Raw genomic sequence first — 18,946 nt, 5'->3', positions numbered from 1 at the left:
AATGGATGAATATGTATAGGCTTTTGCTGTTATATTTTTCTAAGGCAGAAAGTGAGAAGAAATAAATGGGGAGGGAAGCAGAAATCCGCATGCCGCTCCCACTGTGTTCATATGATGATTGATATTTGTGCAATTATTTCATATGCACTCAAGGAATTAATATTCCTTTAAAGATTTGTTTTTCATTCATCCAACATATTTTTGAGTAAAGCTATGTGTCAGGTACTATGGTATGTGCTCAGAAAACAGTGGAAGTCATGAACCAGTTTATTGGTACCTCATACAGAATGAGTTTAGTAGGAAGAGGGAAAAAATGCCCCAAATCACAGTTATTGTATAGGTGCCATGATGAAGATATGGATGGATTAGGCCGGGAATGTTGAGGAAGGGCACCTAATTCACTCTCCGGTGGGTGTTGTGGCCTTTCATCTTCCAGAAGAGGTGATGCAGCTGAATGAAAATGAACTCGCTAGTTGATACCCATAAAAATGGAGGTAAAGGGGACAGTAGTGCAAATTTGGCAATTTAGGGAATTGCAATTAATTCGGAAGGTCAAAAATGTGTGGTGGTGGGGTAGCTGGAGGTGAGTCACAAAGCATCTATAAACTGCACTAAATGAAGGAAGGATGAAAAGGGATTAGGACAGGGATTAAGTGATTTGTCTCTATCAAATGAAATAATACGCACAGCAAAATCTAAGCAGTAGTATTATCCACATCAACCCAAATCTTTTTCTCCTCAGATCTGTCTCAAATAATATGACATTAAACATTAAAAATGTTAATGTTTAATATTAAAAGAATAAATGAAAACCCACTCAGAATGTTGGAACAACCATCATTCTATGGGAAGAGGTTGAACACAAGGGCACAGAGAAAGGTGTACAATATTCTCCATTCATATCAACGAAGTCTTGACTCTGAAAGTGGAACAGGAAGGAGGCTCATTTCAAAGAAAACAAAGGAAGTGGTTTCACTGTTTTCAAAGAACTATATCTGTCAACAGAGTAGATTCTTTTTAGATGGGAACAATTAGGAACAATTCAAGGAGCTTTTGTGCCGGGGACTTCTGCATCAGTGAGGAGATTGTTAAGGTTATTCAGTCACAGGACCAAATCCTTGGTGCAGTTTAGTAAGTACTATTGAGCATTCATGAATTCATTCACTCTTTGTTCATCCATCATGTTTGAGTGACATTTTTGTGCCCGACACTCTGATGTCAGGTACTGCAGGGAGTAAAATTAGGTAAAAGTTCTTGCCTAGAGAAGTTACACATGAAGCTAGAGTTTTCTAACTAACCAGCGATGTGCTTTATTTAAGGGTCAAATGGGGGGCGGGGAGAGAAAGTGAAAGTATAATATATATGTATTTATATCCTCTTTCTCTCTCTACACACACCTACATATATGTATGCCTTGGAGTCTGAAGTCCTGAGTCAGTCTTGAGTCCCTACTTGGGCACCTGTTTGTTTGACCCTCAATATTTTCAACTGTAGAATGAGGATAATACTAGTTACATCACAATTGTGAGGATTAAATGAGATGACTCACATGAAAGCTTTGGGTAAACAGTACAGAACTTTGCAAACATTTGCATTAGAGTGAAAAATTATTGAAGGTGAATGTACTAGGACTTTAAAGCAGTGTTTATCAAAGTGAGTCTGTTGAAACGTTAATGCCCCATAATGGTTGCTGGCATTTCTCAAGAAGAGAGTTATGTGGTCAGGAGGGGTGGCAAAAACTTTACCCTCATAGGGTTTCTGCCTGGAACGGAGAGTTCAACATACAGGAGCAAAATATACAGATTTTTTACAAGTACATGGGAGCATCCATTGGAAAATGAAGACCCAAAGAAGGAGTTAGAGCCAAACAGTTAGATACCAATTTAGACTAAGCGTAGTAAATAGTGAAACTAGAACAAGACAAAGGGGCTTGAGCTAGGGCAGTTAATAGTGGAGAAGTGGCGAGGAAGATAAGGCTTAGGTTAGCAAAGTTTGTATCGATTTTCTTCCTCCTTGACTCCCATCTCTGGTGATAAGACTGGTTTCTTGTGGTATAGGGAGGGTATCTTTTCCTTGGAGTTCCATCTCCTACTTTCAGGAAGAAAAGGGAAGGTCAGAGTGGCTTTCTTGCATCTGCTGTTTTTTTCCAGCACCTTGAACTCAAAATACTCTTTATGCCAAAGTGGCATATTCTGCCACCCCTCCTGTATTTGAGAAATACAGGATGATACAAAGTAAAACCCAGTTCTTAGGCCTTGAATGCCTTGCTAACTCAAGAGGAGCAATTATATTGTGGCTCTTTCCCCAGATTAATATGTTCTTGGGACTTCCCCCACATCCCCAACTCCCACTCCAGCAGCCCAAGCTCTGGAGATTAACAGAATCCACTTTGGGAAAGATTAGCTCCAGGAAGAAAATTATTACCTTTACCTCAACTTATAATCCACCAACCTCTAAAAAGCTGAGCCTTTCATCAAATGATAATCTCGGAATTCACTCAACTACTTTCCAAGTACAGTGTTGAGATTCCTAGCAAGGAAGGCAAAAAAAAAAAGAAGAGCCGGCTAACTCCTTGCCAGGGTGCTAGAGGAGATTTCAGCATAGAATGAGGGCGGGGTGTTGTAGTGGATACCTTTGGGATTCCTTCCAACCTACCTACAGCTGGCAATGCAGTAGTAAATGCAAAGTCACAAAAGTGAAGGGTTGCGAACTGATTGCCAAGGATTTTACTTTATTTTATTGTTACTATTTTTTTTTTTGTCTTTTCTGGAGCACCTCCAGCGGCATATGTACGTTCCCAGGCTAGGGGTCGAATGGGAGCTGTAGCTGCCGGCCTACACCACAGCTACAGCAGAGTGGGATCCGATCAGTGTCTGCGATCTACACCACAGCTCTCGGCAACGCGGGATACTTAATTCACTGAGCGAGGCCAGGGATCGAACCTGCGCCCTCATGGATCCTAGTCATTCCTTTCCACTGAACCACGACTGGAACCCCTGGCTTCACTTTAGACCTTTCCAGAGGGAGCACCTAAGAGTTGCAGCTGGAAGGGAGCCCAGGGCGCAGGCGCAAAGTGCTCAGGTGCACAGCCCGGTGGCCCCGCCCCATCCCGCCCTTCCGCTAGCCCTCCCATTGGGCGGGGCCGACCTGGGGAGAGGACCTGGGGGGCGGGGCGGTCCTCGGGAAGGGGGCGGGGTCTCGGGCGCGGCAGCCCTAGGTGAGCCGAATCTCTGTTCCCGCCGGCGGCTACGCGGGAGCGTCTACTCCCTCGAGCAGGTAACCGGCCCCGGTCGCGTGGCGCCGCCTCCGCGCAGTGTCAGGCGGGGGCGAGAACCGCGCGTGGAGACCCGGGGGACCCAGTGGCGGAGGGAGCCGGGGGCTCAGGTGTGTGGTCGCATTCACTTCCCTGGGCGGGCAGCGTGGCGCGGACCTTGAGCGGCTGCGGCCTGGCCCTCCCGCCGGGGCTGGGTGTGGAGTGACTGTTTTGTAGAGTTTTGCTCTCTTTTACCTTAAAAAAATGTCGCCTTGCTTAGGGGCCCGGGCAGAGGGCTGTTTCCGAGTCTCCTCAGCAGTGCCCGCTCTTCGGAGGCCTGAGGGGGGTTGGAACCCCTCGACAGCCGCGATCTCCTTGGCCTGGAGGGCAGGGACTTGTCGTGTGGAGCAGGGTGGGCTGTGGGTCCTCCGGGTTCGCTGGTCAGCTGCGTGGGACTCCCTCCCCCTCGGCAGGACCGGGCGCGCGCCTCGCTCCGTGCCCTGGGCGCGCGCTTCTGACCACCTGCTCCAGGTGGGCTCTGGGTTAAGAGGGAAGCAAACAAAACTTCCTTTGCCTGGAGAGTCAGATGAGAACTCGTCAGAAGATTGTTTTTATCTGTGATGTTTCTGAAACTTTTTGACGCGGTGAAGGGTTGGTAAATATGGCCTTGCTTTGGTTTTTGCAAAACATGAATTATTTACCCAGCTAGATGTTAGATTTGACTTATGTCTCGCCCAGTTTTTTTTCTTTCTTTCTTTTTTTTTCTTACTGTGGTTTTCTTTAAATAGAGGAAATGCTGTGAATGGATCGTGGGTATATGGCACACAGATGGACGTGCCGGTGTAGGCAAGGTAGACGTCAAGCCAAAAACATTGATTCTTCTAGAATGTTTAAAATAAGGCATTTGCTTCCGTATTTAAAATAGTATACGGATTCTCACTCCAGATAGGCAGTAAATAGAGGTGTTTTCCCTGATTAATACTGTTATAAATAGCCTAGAAATATTGAGTTAACACCACCAACCCCTATTTACCAATTTAATATTTTGATAGTAACGTTATCATGGTAAAAATTGCTCTTTCTGGAAGGAAATATTTATATTGCTTGCCTTGGAGAGCTGGAATTCGAGGAGATTTTCTTTTTATCATATTTTGTATTTAGGAGTTTTTGCTAATGGCTGAGTACCTTCATGACTGGAGGAAAAAAGCTTTCATAAACATTTGCTCTTTTTAACCCTTCAAGAAAGCACTTTTAAAATATCCTCTCGTTATTTTATTGGCTGCACTTGAATTATAATTGTGTATTCATGAATAAAACTAACAAATTGAGAGATTAATTCAGGTTGAGGGACAGCGAGTTTATGATTCTCGTAGAACATCTGGCAAGGCTGTCTAGTTGGCAGTGAGGTGTGTTGGTATCTGGATTTTCTCAAGTCAGGGTCAGAGTTATGAATGTTGGAAGCACCTGTAGATTTGTGAGGGTTAATCTTGTGAGAGTGGAAGAAATCATTCAAGTAAGTAGAATGAGAGGAAGACCAAGGATGGAAAATACCAATATTTAAGTGATGAGTAGAGACAGCCTAGGAGTTCCAGGAGGAGCATTCAGGAAAGAAGGAAGCAAACTGACAGTGGCGTCATAGAAGAGGAAAGAGTTTTAATGAGGATAGGAATCTGTCTCAGAGTCAAGCGAGTCAGAGGAATCAGGAAGATAGGAGCTGATACAGTGCCTATTGGCTTTGGTAGATAGGATGGGGTCATTGATCAGAGCAAACAATTTAAGTAAAATGATAAGGATCGGAGCTACATTTGAATGCTTTGGGGAGTAAACAGAGGCTGAAGAAATAAAGACAGGAGTGTGGAATCCTCATTTTGAGACACAAAGATGTGAAGAAGTGATGGCGAGGTAGAGGCGTTTAGAGTCAGATTGGGAAGAATATGAGAGGAACAGCATGGTTCCTCTCTCCTGATGAAGTAGCAGGGACTTGAGAGCAACTAACTGAGCATATTGAGTAGAACTATTTTAAGAAAGTATTTCACCTCCCCAATTCAAATTATGAGCACTGTTTTAGTGGTATTTGGGTCTGTTGGGTTCAGGTGTTTCTATCAGTGTTAAAGTCATTCTTGAACTGCGTTGGCTTCTGTTTCACCTGAGTTCCAGTGCTTTGATAATCCCAACTTTCCATTAAGTCTTGTGATTTTTCTCATGTGTATCTCAATGGCTCTTTTAAAAATCTTGCGTGGAAATCAGAGGTTTTGATTAAAGCAGAATTCGTGAGGCAGATCATGTTCGGGCCTTTGCTTCAATTATTATTACGCGTTTAAGGGAAAAGATTTCCTAATGAGTTTCACTTCCGTCCTCACTGAGAGTTTAATTTTTTTGTTGTGCAGGCAGTAGTTTTCTGTGTATTTTCCTTAGGATATGAGGAAAATGGCTAAAAATGGACAAAGGCAAACAGTCAAGGGTTGATAAGGATGTGGAACAGCTAGAACTCTTGTACTTCTGCTGGTAGAAGTGTAAATGGTGGCGGTATCTACTAAAGTGAAACATATGCATAAATTATGCCCAAACTATACCTGACAAAATTCTGGAAACTTCAAACTAGTCTAAAGTAACAGAAAACAGATTGTGGTTACTTGAAGACAGGGGAAAGAGGGGTGTGGCCAAGGTAAAAAAAAACGGGATTAAAAGTGGATATGAGGAAACTTTTAGGGATGTTAGATGTATTTATGGGTGTATTAATTTGCTTGATTGAGATGATGCTTTCACCAGTGTATACATATGTCTGACTCATGTAATTGTACTTTTTAAATATATGCAATTTACTGTAAGTCAGAACCTCAATAAAGCTGTGAAAAAAAAAAAAGAGTAAATAAAAATAGAAAGTGGAAGAAAACATACTATTTAAGTATATTTATTTCTTTTAAATACTGTAGTTATCTCAGGATGGTGGGATTATTGATAATTTTAATTTTCTTCATGTAGTTTTATGTATTTTTATGTTGTCTAACACAACCATATATTTGCTTAATTTTTAAATTAGAGATTATTTCATATGTGCAAAATAGTGCTTCTGACACATCTCCAGATTTAGAGACTACAACTAAAAATAAATGTCCCTGTACCTATGTCATGCTTTTGAAATAATACGGAATATTTTTAAAGTCCTGATTGTGTCTTTCTCTTTCCTCTTTGCATGCTTGTTGATTTTTCTGAATGGTTTTACTGCATACATAGGTATTCACAAGTAATGTATTGTTTAGTTTTTTTCTGTTCTATGACTTTTTGAGGGCACAAGATTCTATTTATGAGATTCATCTATGTTGCTGTGTTATCATTCATTTACTTTTTATTGCTGTGTAACATTCCATTATATGAATTTATAACTGTTTATCTATCCCCCTCTTAATGAATATTTGGGATGTTTTCAGTCTTCTTTTTTAAATTTAATTTTATTTTTTGCCTTTAAAAGCTGTTTGGTTATTACTGTTCTTTTTTTTTTTTTCTTTTTTTTTTTGTCTTTTCTAGGGCCGCTTAGCGTGTCATATGGAGGTTCCCGGCCTACACCACAGCCACAGAAACATGGGATCTGAGCCGCGTCTGCGACCTACACCACAGCTCAAGGCAACGCCAGATCCTTAACCCACTGAGCAAGGCCAGGGATCGAACTGGCAACCTCATGGTTCCTAGTTGTGTTCGTTAACCACTGCGCCACGACAGGAACTCCTGGTTATTACTGTTCTAATCCATGTTTCTCTGTGTCCAGGTGCAAGAATTTCCTACCCTTTTTGCCTGGGAGCAGAATTGTGGATCTTCAGTTTTGCTGGATAGGACTGAATTGCTTTGTAAAGGAGTTGTACCAGTTTATATTTTTATAAGCAGTGTGTGAAGAGTTCACTTTGTTTCCTTGCTCAACAACATTTGAGACATTTGTATGTTTGTAATTATCCAATTTTTTTTTTCTTTTCATCAGTCTGGTGAATGAGAAATGGTGGGGTTTAATTTACATTTCCTTAATTACTGATGATGTTGAACCTCTCATAGTTCCTTTTCTATGTCTGTTTGTTTTTTTCCTGTTTTAAATTTTGTGGTTTTTAAAATTGATTTCTAGAATATGTATATTATATGTATATATTTTTTTCTGGGTAATAATCCCTTGTTAGTTATTCATGTGGCAGATATCTTTTTTCCACTAAATAGCTTGTCTTTTACCTTGTTTATAATGGTTTTTTTTGGGGGGGTGGCAGGGGGGCTCTGGCAATGTAATTTGTCCATCTTTTTTTTATTTTAAAAAATTTTATTGAAATATAGATTAATTTCTTTATGGTGGCTTTTGATAGACACAATCTGTCATTTAATGGAGTTGATTATGTTAGCTTTTTCCTTATGGTTTGTTCTTTTGACATCTTGTTTAACAAGTTTTTCCCTTCCCTGTGGTCATAAAGATATAGTCTGATATTTTATTCTAGGAGCTTTAAGATATGGCCTTTCAACTTGTTTCCTTAATCCATGTGAAATTGATTTTTGTGTGGTGTGAAGTACGGGTCCAGTTTCATTTTTCTCTATGAGTTATCAGTTTTTCCTACCATCATTTATTGAATATTTTGTTTTTTCTCTATCATATGTCATTTCCATACATGTGTTCATATGTTTCTGGGCTATCCTTTCTTTGGTCTCTTTGTGTATCCCTGCTGCAGTTACTTTAGTTATATAAAGATCTTTGATACCTAAGAGACAGATCACCTACCCATGCTTCTTTTAAAACTCAAATTAATGTCTAATTTTTTTCTAAGGTAAATTTTCTATTGGAGTATACAGAAATATATTCTTTAAATCTTACATACCTACTGTGGTCACCTGAGGTCACAAGTACTGTGGAAGCTGCTTTATTGTAGACTATATCAAGCTGTCTTTAGTTTTTGCAAATCTTGTTCTAACTCTAATATTAGAGTTAATTTTAACTTGAAGAGTAAGTATTGGATTTTCACTTTGGGAATATAGTTAAAACATTTGGAAAAACCTTTACACTGAAAATAGCTAAGAATAGCTGTATTAAATTTTTTTAAAAAAATATTTAGGATTTAATATGCCAAAATCTAAGAGAAAGCAGAAGATCTGGGATACTGTAGGTGCCCCTAAGCCTTATTTGCTTTGAGGGTATTTGCTAACTAGGGGAATTGATGGGATTTGGGTAACTTGGTGGATTTGTAGGCCAGGAGGAAAGGTAGAAGTCAGTCCAGGGCTCATTCAAGGTTAGCTAACAAGAGACTTTCTACCCGTAATTCTGGGATCTAAAGGTATGTGATGTCATGGAAAGGATGAAAACTTATTCTATATCCTTCAAGGATCTTCAAGGAAAGTTGCCTCCATGCCAAGCAAAATGAAAGGAAAAAAAACTATCCTTGATCAGTCATAACTACTAGATCATGAGGGCAGTACACATCACTTTGGTGGTCTAAAATATTTTTAAGGTGTGAATATTTTTAGTCTTCTTTTTCTTTAGATACAATTCTTATAACATTCACCCTTGAAAATATATAATTTAGTGGGTTTTCATATATTCACAGAGTTGTATGACCTTGATCACTAATTCCAGAACATTTTTATTACCCCCAGAAAAAAACCTTATACCCATTAGCAGTATTCCTCATTTCCTCCTTTTCCCCCAACCCTTGGCAACCTCTAATTTACTTCTTTGTCTCTATGATTTGCTTATTCAGGGCATTGCATATGAACAAAATCATGCAATATGTCTTTTGTGTCTTCTTTCACTTAGCATAATCTTCTCAAGGATTATTCATGTAGCGCTAATCAGTACTTTATTCATTTTCATGGCTGACTAGTATTCCATTGTATGGATTATACCATGTTTTGTTTTCCCATTCATTAGTTGATGGTTATATCCGCTTTTTGGCTATAATGAATAATGCCACTCTGAACATTTTGTGTATAATTTTTTGGATTATACAAAAATGTATTTCCTTCTCCATTTACCTAGGAGTGGAATTCCTGGGTCATTTGGTAATTCTGTGTTTGTTTTGAGGAACTGCCAAACTGTTTTCCAAAGCAGCTACACCAATTTTCATTCCTACCAACAATGTATGAAGGTTCTAGTTTCTCCGCCTCCTAGCCAACACATTTGTTTGTCTTTTGAATTACAGCTATCCTTGTGTGTGTGTGAAGTGGTATCTCATTGAGGTTTTGATTTGCATTTCTCTAATAACTAATGATGTTGAGCACCTTTCATGCATTTATTCGCCATTTTTTCTTTGAGAAATGTTTATTCACATCCTTTGCTCATTTTTGAATTGGGTAATATGTCAAGTCATGAATTTAAAATGATACAGTAAACAAATGCAGATATTCTCTGTAGGAGAATACTTTCATCTTTGGCTTAGAAAAAGTCCTGCCAGTAAAGTTTTGAGGTCAATGGATAATTTGCCAAATACAACCAAATGCACAAGGAAATAAGACAACTTGAGTAAGAATCACTAAACAATAATAGGTAATTAGAAAAAACTTGCAAATGCTTATCTATTATAATTACTAGTTAATTGATTATTAAAATAAATGTGATGGACTACATTTAAGAAAATAAAAGGCACATTTGAACATATATGCAGGCAACAGGAGTTCAAAAAATGACAGAGATACAAAGCTGGTTGAAAAAAGTAACTGAACATTAATTTCTATTAATGAAAAATGCAGTGATAAAACTCAAAACTCATTTGTTGAGTTTAACCATGGATTAGGCAATTAGGCAAACCGCAAGAGAGAATGAATGAATTGGAATGTAGATCAGAATAAATTACTCAGAGTACAACTCAAAGATATAGAAATGGAAAATATAAAAGAGATTAAGATATATGGAAATTAGAATGATGAGAATGAGAAGTTATAGTGAGAAAGTCTAGTAAATTTGAGTTCCTGAAAGAAAAGAAATAGAGAATGAGCACAAGCAATATTTAAAGAGATAATGAATGAGAATTTTTCAGTACTGGAAAATCTACCAGTACTGATAGAAAGACACTGATTCACAGATCAGTTATTCCTTGATTGCTGAGTAGTATTCCACTGCATAGGTATGCCACAGTTTGTTGATGAACATTTGATAGTTTCTGGGTTTTGGCTGTTTCAGATAGAGCTGCTGTGAACACTGATGCACCAGTCTTTGTATGAACATAAGATTTCTTTTTTCTTGAGTAAATACCTAGGAATGAAATGTCTGGATCCTATGGTAGCTATATGTTTGACTTAAGCTACTAAAACATTTTATAGTCCTATCAGTCAAATATGAGAGTTCTGCTTATTCTACATGCTTGTAGACACTTGGAATGGTCAGTCTTTGCAATTTTATCCTTGCGAATAAGTGTGTTGTATTATCTTATTGTAGTTTTACTTTGCATTTCCTTAATGAATAATGGCGTTGAACATGTTTTTCTGTGCTTTTTGTCTACTTGTCTATTTCTTTGGAGAAGAATCTCTTCAAATCCTTTTTTAATTGTTATTTTTCTTTTTATTATTGAGTTGTACTAGTTTTTTTTTTTTTTTTTTGGTCTTTTTGCCATTTTTTGGGCCGCTCCTGCGGCATATGGAGGTTCCCAGGCTAGGGGTCAAATCGGAGCTGTAGCCACCGGCCTACGCCAGAGCCACAGCAACGCAGGATCCAAGCCGCGTCTGCAACCTACACCACAGCTCACGGCAACGCCGGATCGTTAACCCACTGAGCAAGGGCAGAGACCGAACCCGCAACCTCATGGTTCCTAGTTGGATTCGTTAACCACTGCGCCACGACGGGAACTCCTAGTTGTACTAGTTTTTAATATATTCTAGATATAAGCCCCTTATTGGATTCATGATTTGTACATATCTTCTCCCAGTCTCTGTCTTTTTACTTTCTTAGTGGTGTCTTCTGAAGCACAACAGTTTAACTTCCCATTAACTCTATTATATCAAATTTTTCTTTCATTGCTTGTTCATTTGGTGTTATTTCTAAGAAATTATTGTTTAACTCAAGTTCAAAAAGAACTACTCCTATATTTTCTTCTGGCACTTCCGTAGTTTTAGCTTTTACGTATAAGTTTGTGATCAGTTTTGAGTTAAATTTTGTGTACAGTGTGAGGTAGTCGTCCAAATTCCTTTTTTAAAAAAAGATGTGGAGGAGATATCTCTGTGGCTCAATGGCAATGGATCCAACTAGTATCCATGAGGACGTGGCTGCGATCCCTGGCCTCATTCAGGGGCTTAAGGATCCAGCGTTGCTGTGAGCTGTGGTGTAGGTCACAGACATGGCTCGGATCTGGTGTTGCTGTGGTTGTGGCATAGGCTGGCAACTATAGCTCCAATTCGACCCCTAGCCTGGGAACTTCCATATGCTGCAGGTGCAACCCTTAAAAAAAAATGAAACCAGTTGTCACACTACCCCTTATTTAAAAAGACTATTCTTTTCCCTTTAAAGTTTCTTGGCACCTTTCTAAATATCAACTGACCATACATGTAAGGAGATTTATTTATTGGTTCTCAGTTTTATTTCATTGATCTGTATGTCTGTCCTTATGCCACTAACACAGTCTTGATTACGGTAGCTTTGTAATAAATTTTGAGATTGTCTTGCAACTTTGCTTTTCTTTTTTGAGATCGTTTTGGTTATTCTGTGCCTTCTGCATTTCCATGCGTTTTAAGATTACCTTGTCAGTTTATGTAAAGGAGCTGGAAGGGATTTTTGTAGGGATTGTGTTGAATCTGTAGACCATTTTGGGGATTGTTGCCATCTTAACAATATTCTGTCTTTCATTCCATGACCATAGAATGTCTTTCCATTTATTGACATCTTCTTTAATATCTTTTTTTTTGTTGTTGTTGGCTGTTTGTTTCTTTTTTAGTGCTTTGATTGAACATTTTCTAGGGTTTTTTTTTTTTGTTTTTGTCTTTTTTGTTGTTGTTGTTGTTGTTGCTATTTCTTGGGCCGCTCCCGCGGCATATGGAGGTTCCCATGCTAGGGGTTGAATTGGAGCTGTAGCCACCGGCCTACGCCAGAGCCACAGCAACGCAGGATCCGAGCCGCGTCTGCGACCTACACCACAGCTCATGGCAATGCCGCATCGTTAACCCACTGAGCAAGGGCAGGGACCGAACCCGCAGCCTCATGGTTCCTAGTCGGATTCGTTAACCACTGCGCCACAACGGGAACTCCCTTTAATATCTTTTTAATACTGTTTTGTAGTTTTCAGTGTACATATGTTGCACTTCTTTTGTCAAAGTGTTCCCAAGTATTTTAGGAAGATGCTTGCCTGTTATTATAAATGGATATGGATTTATTAATTTCATTTTACACTGTTCATTTTTAATATATAGAAACGCAACTGATTTTTGTATATTGATCTTATATTCTGCAACTGTACTCAACTTGCATGTTACTTCAAGTAGTTTTTCATGGGTTCCTTTGATTTTTTTTACCTTTGACTCTTTTGTACACATCATGTTGGTCTGTCAATAGAGTTTTACTTCTTCATTTCCAATATGGATGCCTTTTATATCTATCTAGCCTAATTGCCCTGGCTAGAATATCTAGTGCAACGTTGAACAAAAACCGTGAGAGTGGATTCTCATGATTTTTGTCTTTTGCCTGAGCTTAGAGGGAAAGTATTTGTTTTTATGCAGTTCTTATGATGTTAGCAGTAGATTTTTTATGAATAATCTTTATTATGTTGAGAGGATACTTCTATTCCTAGTTTGCTCAGCTTTTTTTTTTTTTTTTTTTTGGTTTTTAGGGCTGCACCCATGGCCTATGGAGGTTCCCAAGCTAGGGGTTGAATTGGAGCTGTACCTGCCGGCCTACGCCACAGCCACAGCAATGCAGGATCCGAGCTGCATCTGTGACCTACACCACAGCTCACAGCAACACCGGATCCTTAACCCACTGAGCAAGGCCAGAGATCGAATCTGTGTCCTCATGGATGCTAGTCAGATTCATTAACCACTGAGCCATGACAGGAACTCCAGCTTTTTTTGTTTGTTTGTTTTTAAATCATGAATGAATGTTGGATTTTTCAATCTTTTTTTGTATCAACTGAGATGATCATGAAGTTTTGGTCCCTTATTCTGTGGCATAATGTATTATGCGAATTGATTTTCAGGTATTAAACCAATCTTGTAATCCTGAGATAAATCTCACTTGGTTATGATGTATAATTCTTTTTATACTTTGTTGGATTCAATTTGCTAGTATTTTGTTGAGGATTTTTGTGTCTATATTCATGAGGGGTATTCATCCTTTTATTTTTAACTTATTTGTGTCTTTGTATTTAAAGGATATTTCTTATAAGCAGCATACATGGGATGGTAGCCCCCCTCATTTTTAAAAGTTTTATTGATTTACAAGGTTGTAATAATTTCTGCTGTACAACAGAGTGATATAGTTGTACATATATACACATCCATTCTCTTTCAGATTCTTTTCCCACATAGATTATAGCAGAATATTGGGTAGAGTTCTCTGTGCTATACAGCAGGTCCCCATTGGCTAATTTTTCCATATACCTCAATGTACACATGCCAATCCCAAACCCTCAGTTCTTCCTGCCCACCCCCTACCCTCAGCCCCTTTGGGTTCTTCAAAGTCTGTGAATCTGTTTTTGTTCTGCAAATAAGTTCATTTGTATACTTTTTTTAGATTCCACATATAGGTGATATCATATGATGTTTGTCTTTCACTCTTTAACTTCACTTAGTATGATAATTTCTAGGGCCATCCATATTTCTGCAAACAACATTTTTCATTCTTTTTTATGGCTGAGTAATAGTCCATTGCATATATATACCACATCTTTGGGATCATGCTTTTTAAATCCAGTCTAACAATCTCTTCTTTTTATTGGCATATGTAGAGCATTTACACTTAATGTGGTTATTGATAGGGTTATGTTTAAATTGATCATGTTGAAAGAGTTCCTGTGGTGCAGTGGAAACCAATCCAACTAGGAACAATGAGGTTACAGGTTTGATCCCTGGCCTTGCTCAGTGGGTTAAGGATCCGGCATTGCCGTGAGCTGCGATGAAGTTCCCAGATGAGGCTCAGATCTGGCGTTGTTGTGGCTGTGGCATAGGCTGGCAGCTGTAGCTCAGGCTGGCAGCTGTAGGTCCAATTAGACCCCTAGCCTGGGAACTTCCATATGCCTTTGGTGCGGCCCTAAAAAGAAAATAAATAAATAAGTAAATAAATTGATCATCTTGCTTTTTTTCCTTTTCATCCCATCTGTTCTTCATTTTTCCCTTTTTTATGCTTTATGTTAATTGGGTATTTTGGGATTATGATTCCATTTGATCTCCTTTGTTGGCTTAATAAATAACTGTACCTCTGTTTCCTTATTTTAGTGATTACTTTAGGGTTTATAGCACTTTTTTTTTCTTTTGGCTGCACATGCAGCATGTGGAAGTTCCAGGGCCAGGGATCAAATCTGTGCCACAGCAGCAACCTGAGCCAGTACAGTGACAACACAGGATCCTCCGCTAACCCTCTGAGTCACCAGGGAACTTCACTATAGTATTCATTTTTAACTTTGCAGTCTGCCTTCAGTGTTATGTATACTACATCACATCTACTACAAGGACCTTAAAATAGAATAGTCTATTCCTCCTTGCTGGCCTTTGTGCTATTGCTGTCATGCATTTTACTTTTGCATAGACCATAAACCCCACATCACCATATTATTACTATTTAAACATCAATCATCTTTTATATAAATCTTATATAGTTATATCCATGGTACTCTTAATTCCTTGTGTGTGGATTCATATTTATTTGGTATCATCTTTTGCCTGAAGGCTCTCCTTGAACACTTCTTCCTCTTCTTTTTTTTTTTTTTTTTTTTTTTTTTTTTTGTCTTTAAGGGTTCCACCCATGTCATATGGAAGTTCCCAGGCTAGGGGTCGAATCAGAGCTGCAGCCGTTGGCCTACACCACAGCCATAGCAATGCCAGATCCAAGTTGCGTCTGTGACCTGCATCACAGCTCATGGCAACGCTGGATTCCTGACCCACTGAGTGAGGCCAGGGGTTGAACCTGTGTCCTCACGGATACCAGTCAGATGCATTTCCACTGAACCACGATGGGAACTCCTTGAACACTTCTTATAGTAGATCTGGTAGTGGTGCTTTCATTCAGGTTTTGTATGTCTGAAAAAAAAGTCTTTTTGTTAGTTCCGTTTTTGAAAGATTTTACTCAGGTGTCAAATTTAATGTTGACAGTTTTTTTTTTCTTTCAATACTTTAAGGATTTTGCTCCACTGTTTTCTTACTTGCATTGTTCCCAATGAGAACTATGCTGCTATTTTTATCATTGTTCCTATGTATAGAACAGGTCTTTTTTCCCCAGCTGCTTTCAAGATTTTCTCTTCATCACTGGTTTTGAGCCATGTTACCATCATGTGCCTTGGCAGCATTTTCTTCATACTTCTTGAGCTTAGGGTTTGTTAGGGATCTTAGAGCTGAGCTTCGTAGGCATGATATTTGGAAATTTTTAGTATTATTTCTTCATCCCCCCCCATCTCCTTCACGGATTTCAATTATATGTACTTTAGGCTGCTTGAAGTTGTCCCATGGGTCACTGATCCTCTTTTTACTTTGTTTTTATCCTTTTTCTCTGTGTTTCATTTTGTATAGTTTCTCATATAACTGTTCTTTATTAATTGTTCGCAGTATCTAATCTGCTATTAATCCCATCCAGTGTATTTTCTATCTCAGACATTATAGTTTTCATCTCTAGGAGTTGTGTTTGGGCCTTTTTTTGTATCTTTTAAGTTTTACTTAACTTTTTGAACATAAAGAATCACTTAAAATTTTTTTAAATTGTAGTTGATTTATGGTGTTCTATCAAATTCTGCTATACAGCAAAATGACCCAGTTACACACACAGACACACACACAGACACACACACACACACACACACACACTCTTTTTCTCATATTATCTTCTATCATCTTCTATCACAAGTGATTGGATATAATTCCCTGGGGTTATACGGCAGGACCTCATTGTTATCCATTCTAAATGTATAGTCTGCATCTACTAACCCCAAACTCCCAGTCCATCCCACTCCCTCCCTCTTCCCTTCCCTTTTGGCAACCACAAGTCTGCTCTCCATGTCTGTGAGTCTGTTTCCATTCTGTAGATAGGTTCATCTGTGCCATATTTTAGATTCTACATATAAGTGATATCATATGGTATTTGTCATTCTCCTCCTGACTTACTTCACCTAGGATGAGAATCTCTAGTTGCATCCATTTTGCTGCAAATGGCATTATTTTGTTCTTTTTTATGGCTGAGTAGTATTCCATTGTGTGTATGTACCACATCTTAATCCATTCATCTGTCAACGGACGCTTAGATTGTTTCTATGTCTTGGCTATTGTGAATAGTGCTGCAGTGAACATAGGGGTGCATGTATCTTTTAAATGTTTTCATGTCTTTGTTTCATTTCTGTGTTGGTTCCAATTGACTGATTTTTCCCTTCATTATTTTTTTTCCCCTTCTTTGCATTGTCTGGTAGTTTTTAATTGGATGCTGCTGACATTGTGAATTTTACCTTGTGTGTGATATATTTTTAGATTTTTATAATTTTTTTTTTTTTTTTTTTTTTTGCTTTGGGACGTAGTTAAGTCTCTTAGAGCTAGTTTGATCCTTTTGCTTTTAAAATTTGTTAGGTGACAGACCAGTGTCTAGTTCAGAGCTATTACTCACCACTGAAACAAAACCCTGTGAGTACTCTTCTCAATGTTCTGTGTGAGGTTTTCCACTTTGGTTGGTGGGACCAGGCATTATTACTGAACTTGATGAGTGTTGGTGATGGTTTTGGAACTTTTTCTGGTGGTCTTCCTCCAGTCTTGTGTAGTTTTCCTGCCCACGTGCTCTGATCAGTACTCTGCTGAATGGTTGAGTGGGACCCTTTACTGATGTCTATGCTTCTCTCTGTGTATACATCTCTAATCTCTAGGAGTCTCTCCTACAAACTCTAATTGCCTTATTCTTATTTATATAAACTTGTTTCCTTTTCTGCACCCTCTCCTATCTTCTTTGGTTCGTTTTAGATGACTCAAGGCTGTAAACTTTGAAGACTTTTCCCCCAGAGGTAGTAATCATTTTAAATCAATCCTCTCACATTCTCCTCACAAATAATGTAAAGTACTTGCACACTGACTGGGGTCAGAAATGTGGTTTGATAATTATATTAGGAGTTTTTACATAATCTAGTTATTGTAGTTTATTTCCTTGTCTATCAGCTACATATTTGCTGAGTTCCTGCCGTATTCTCAGGATCATACATAGTGCTGAGTGTTAAGTAGAAAGTGAGTACAGTATTTTTTTCTGAAAAGTTTTTATTCTAGCAGAGGAGATAGGACAGAAATGAAATGAAATGTAAAACTTTAGGAGATCCAGTCGTGGCTCAGTGGAAATGAATCTGACTAGAATCCACGAGGACGCAGGTTCTACCCCTGGCCTTGCTCAGTGGGTTAAGGATCCGGCATTTGCCCTGAGCTGTGGGGTAGGTCGCAGATGTGACTTGGATCTGGTGTTGCTGTGGCTGTGGTGTAGGCCAGTGGCTACTGCTCTGATTCAACCCCTAGCCTGGGAACCTCCATATGGTGTGGGTATGGACCTAAAAAGAGAGAGAAAAAAAGACTTTTACCTTAGTTTGGGTAGACTACATAACTATCTGCCATAAATTTGGCTTAATACAAAGTCAGCATGCTGAAGGAAATCTGAGAGCCTCTAGTTCAGGAAGAAATGCACCACATTCCTATCTTTACTGCCAATGCCCATGTCCATAGCAAACATCAGTAATCAACGCAAAGCAATAATCAGTGCAAGAAAAGAAAAAAGTAAAACTTAAAGTGTACTAGATGTTTAGAAAAAGTGAGAGAAATTAGTATGATCTGGGTGGTCAGGGAATAAATCCTCTAAACAGAGACTGGGCTTTTGAAATTATGTACATTTTTATTTTTAAATTATTTTATTTTATTTTATTTTTTGATGTTTAGGGTAGCACCTGCAGCATATGGAGTTCCCAGGCTAGGAGTCCAGTTGGAGCTACAGCTGCCAGCCTACGCCACAGCCATAGCAATGCTAGATCCGAGCTATGTCTGCGACCTACACCACAGCTCATGGCAACACTAGATCCTTAACCCACTGAGTGAGGCCAGAGATTGAACCTGCATCCTCATAGATCCTAGTTGGGTTCGTTAACCACTGAGCCATGATGGAAACTCCTGAAAATGTATAGATTTTTAAAAAACAGAAATCAATTATAAGATATAATGGAAGAAAAGATTTGGCCATTTAGCCAAACAAATTTCATAAGTATACACTTAATAAATGTTTAAAATTTATGAAGAAAACTATAAAAAACTCCAAAAGATACAAACATAAACTTGAACAGATATTCTGAATAGGAAGACTCAACATCCTAAAGATGTCAGTTTTTTCTAAAATAATTTATAAATTTAACATGATCCTAATACAAATGCCATCAGATTTTTTCCTTTTAGTGCTGGACAGAGTATAAAGTTTATTTTTAAGAACAGATAAGCAAGCATAGCTAGGAAAACTTTGAAGAACAGTAAGAATGGGAAACTAGCTCTGTTAGATAATTGAAATATACATTAAACCATTATAATTTTTAAAATGTAATATTGGTACAA

The 18,946-nt window shown here is 38.5% G+C and overlaps 1 protein-coding gene and 1 long non-coding RNA gene across 10 annotated transcripts in view; one reads left to right on the top strand and one right to left on the bottom strand.

Annotated features, from left to right (window-relative positions):
* Positions 1–1,930: 1,930 nt before the first annotated feature.
* LOC146401892 (uncharacterized) lies at positions 1,931–3,648 on the bottom strand. The gene is made up of 2 exons (XR_014811303.1): positions 3,509–3,648; positions 1,931–2,088 (listed from the first exon to the last, which is right to left on the bottom strand). It is a non-coding gene; the product is annotated as an uncharacterized LOC146401892 (long non-coding RNA).
* Positions 3,216–18,946, top strand: part of TC2N (tandem C2 domains, nuclear) — a 51,443-nt gene continuing 35,712 nt past the window's right edge. For 5 of the 9 annotated variants that reach the window (XM_084970052.1, XM_084970046.1, XM_084970049.1 and 2 more), the window contains exon 1: positions 3,216–3,276. The gene's annotated coding sequence lies outside the window, so the exon portion shown is untranslated. Of the gene's footprint in view, positions 3,385–18,946 lie in introns of all 9 variants that reach the window. The other 4 variants (XM_084970051.1, XM_084970047.1, XM_084970048.1 and 1 more) reach the window with 1 other exon arrangement.

The sequence above is a fragment of the Sus scrofa genome, chromosome 7 (genome assembly GCF_054392235.1).
Source record: "Sus scrofa isolate SSC_HxYL_T2T_F1_AM1 chromosome 7, Sscrofa_HxYL_maternal_Yorkshire_Landrace_v2.0, whole genome shotgun sequence".
Classification (NCBI taxonomy): Eukaryota; Metazoa; Chordata; class Mammalia; order Artiodactyla; family Suidae; genus Sus; species Sus scrofa.
Note: the sequence above shows the minus strand (reverse complement) of the source record. Positions and strands in the feature narration are given on the sequence as shown.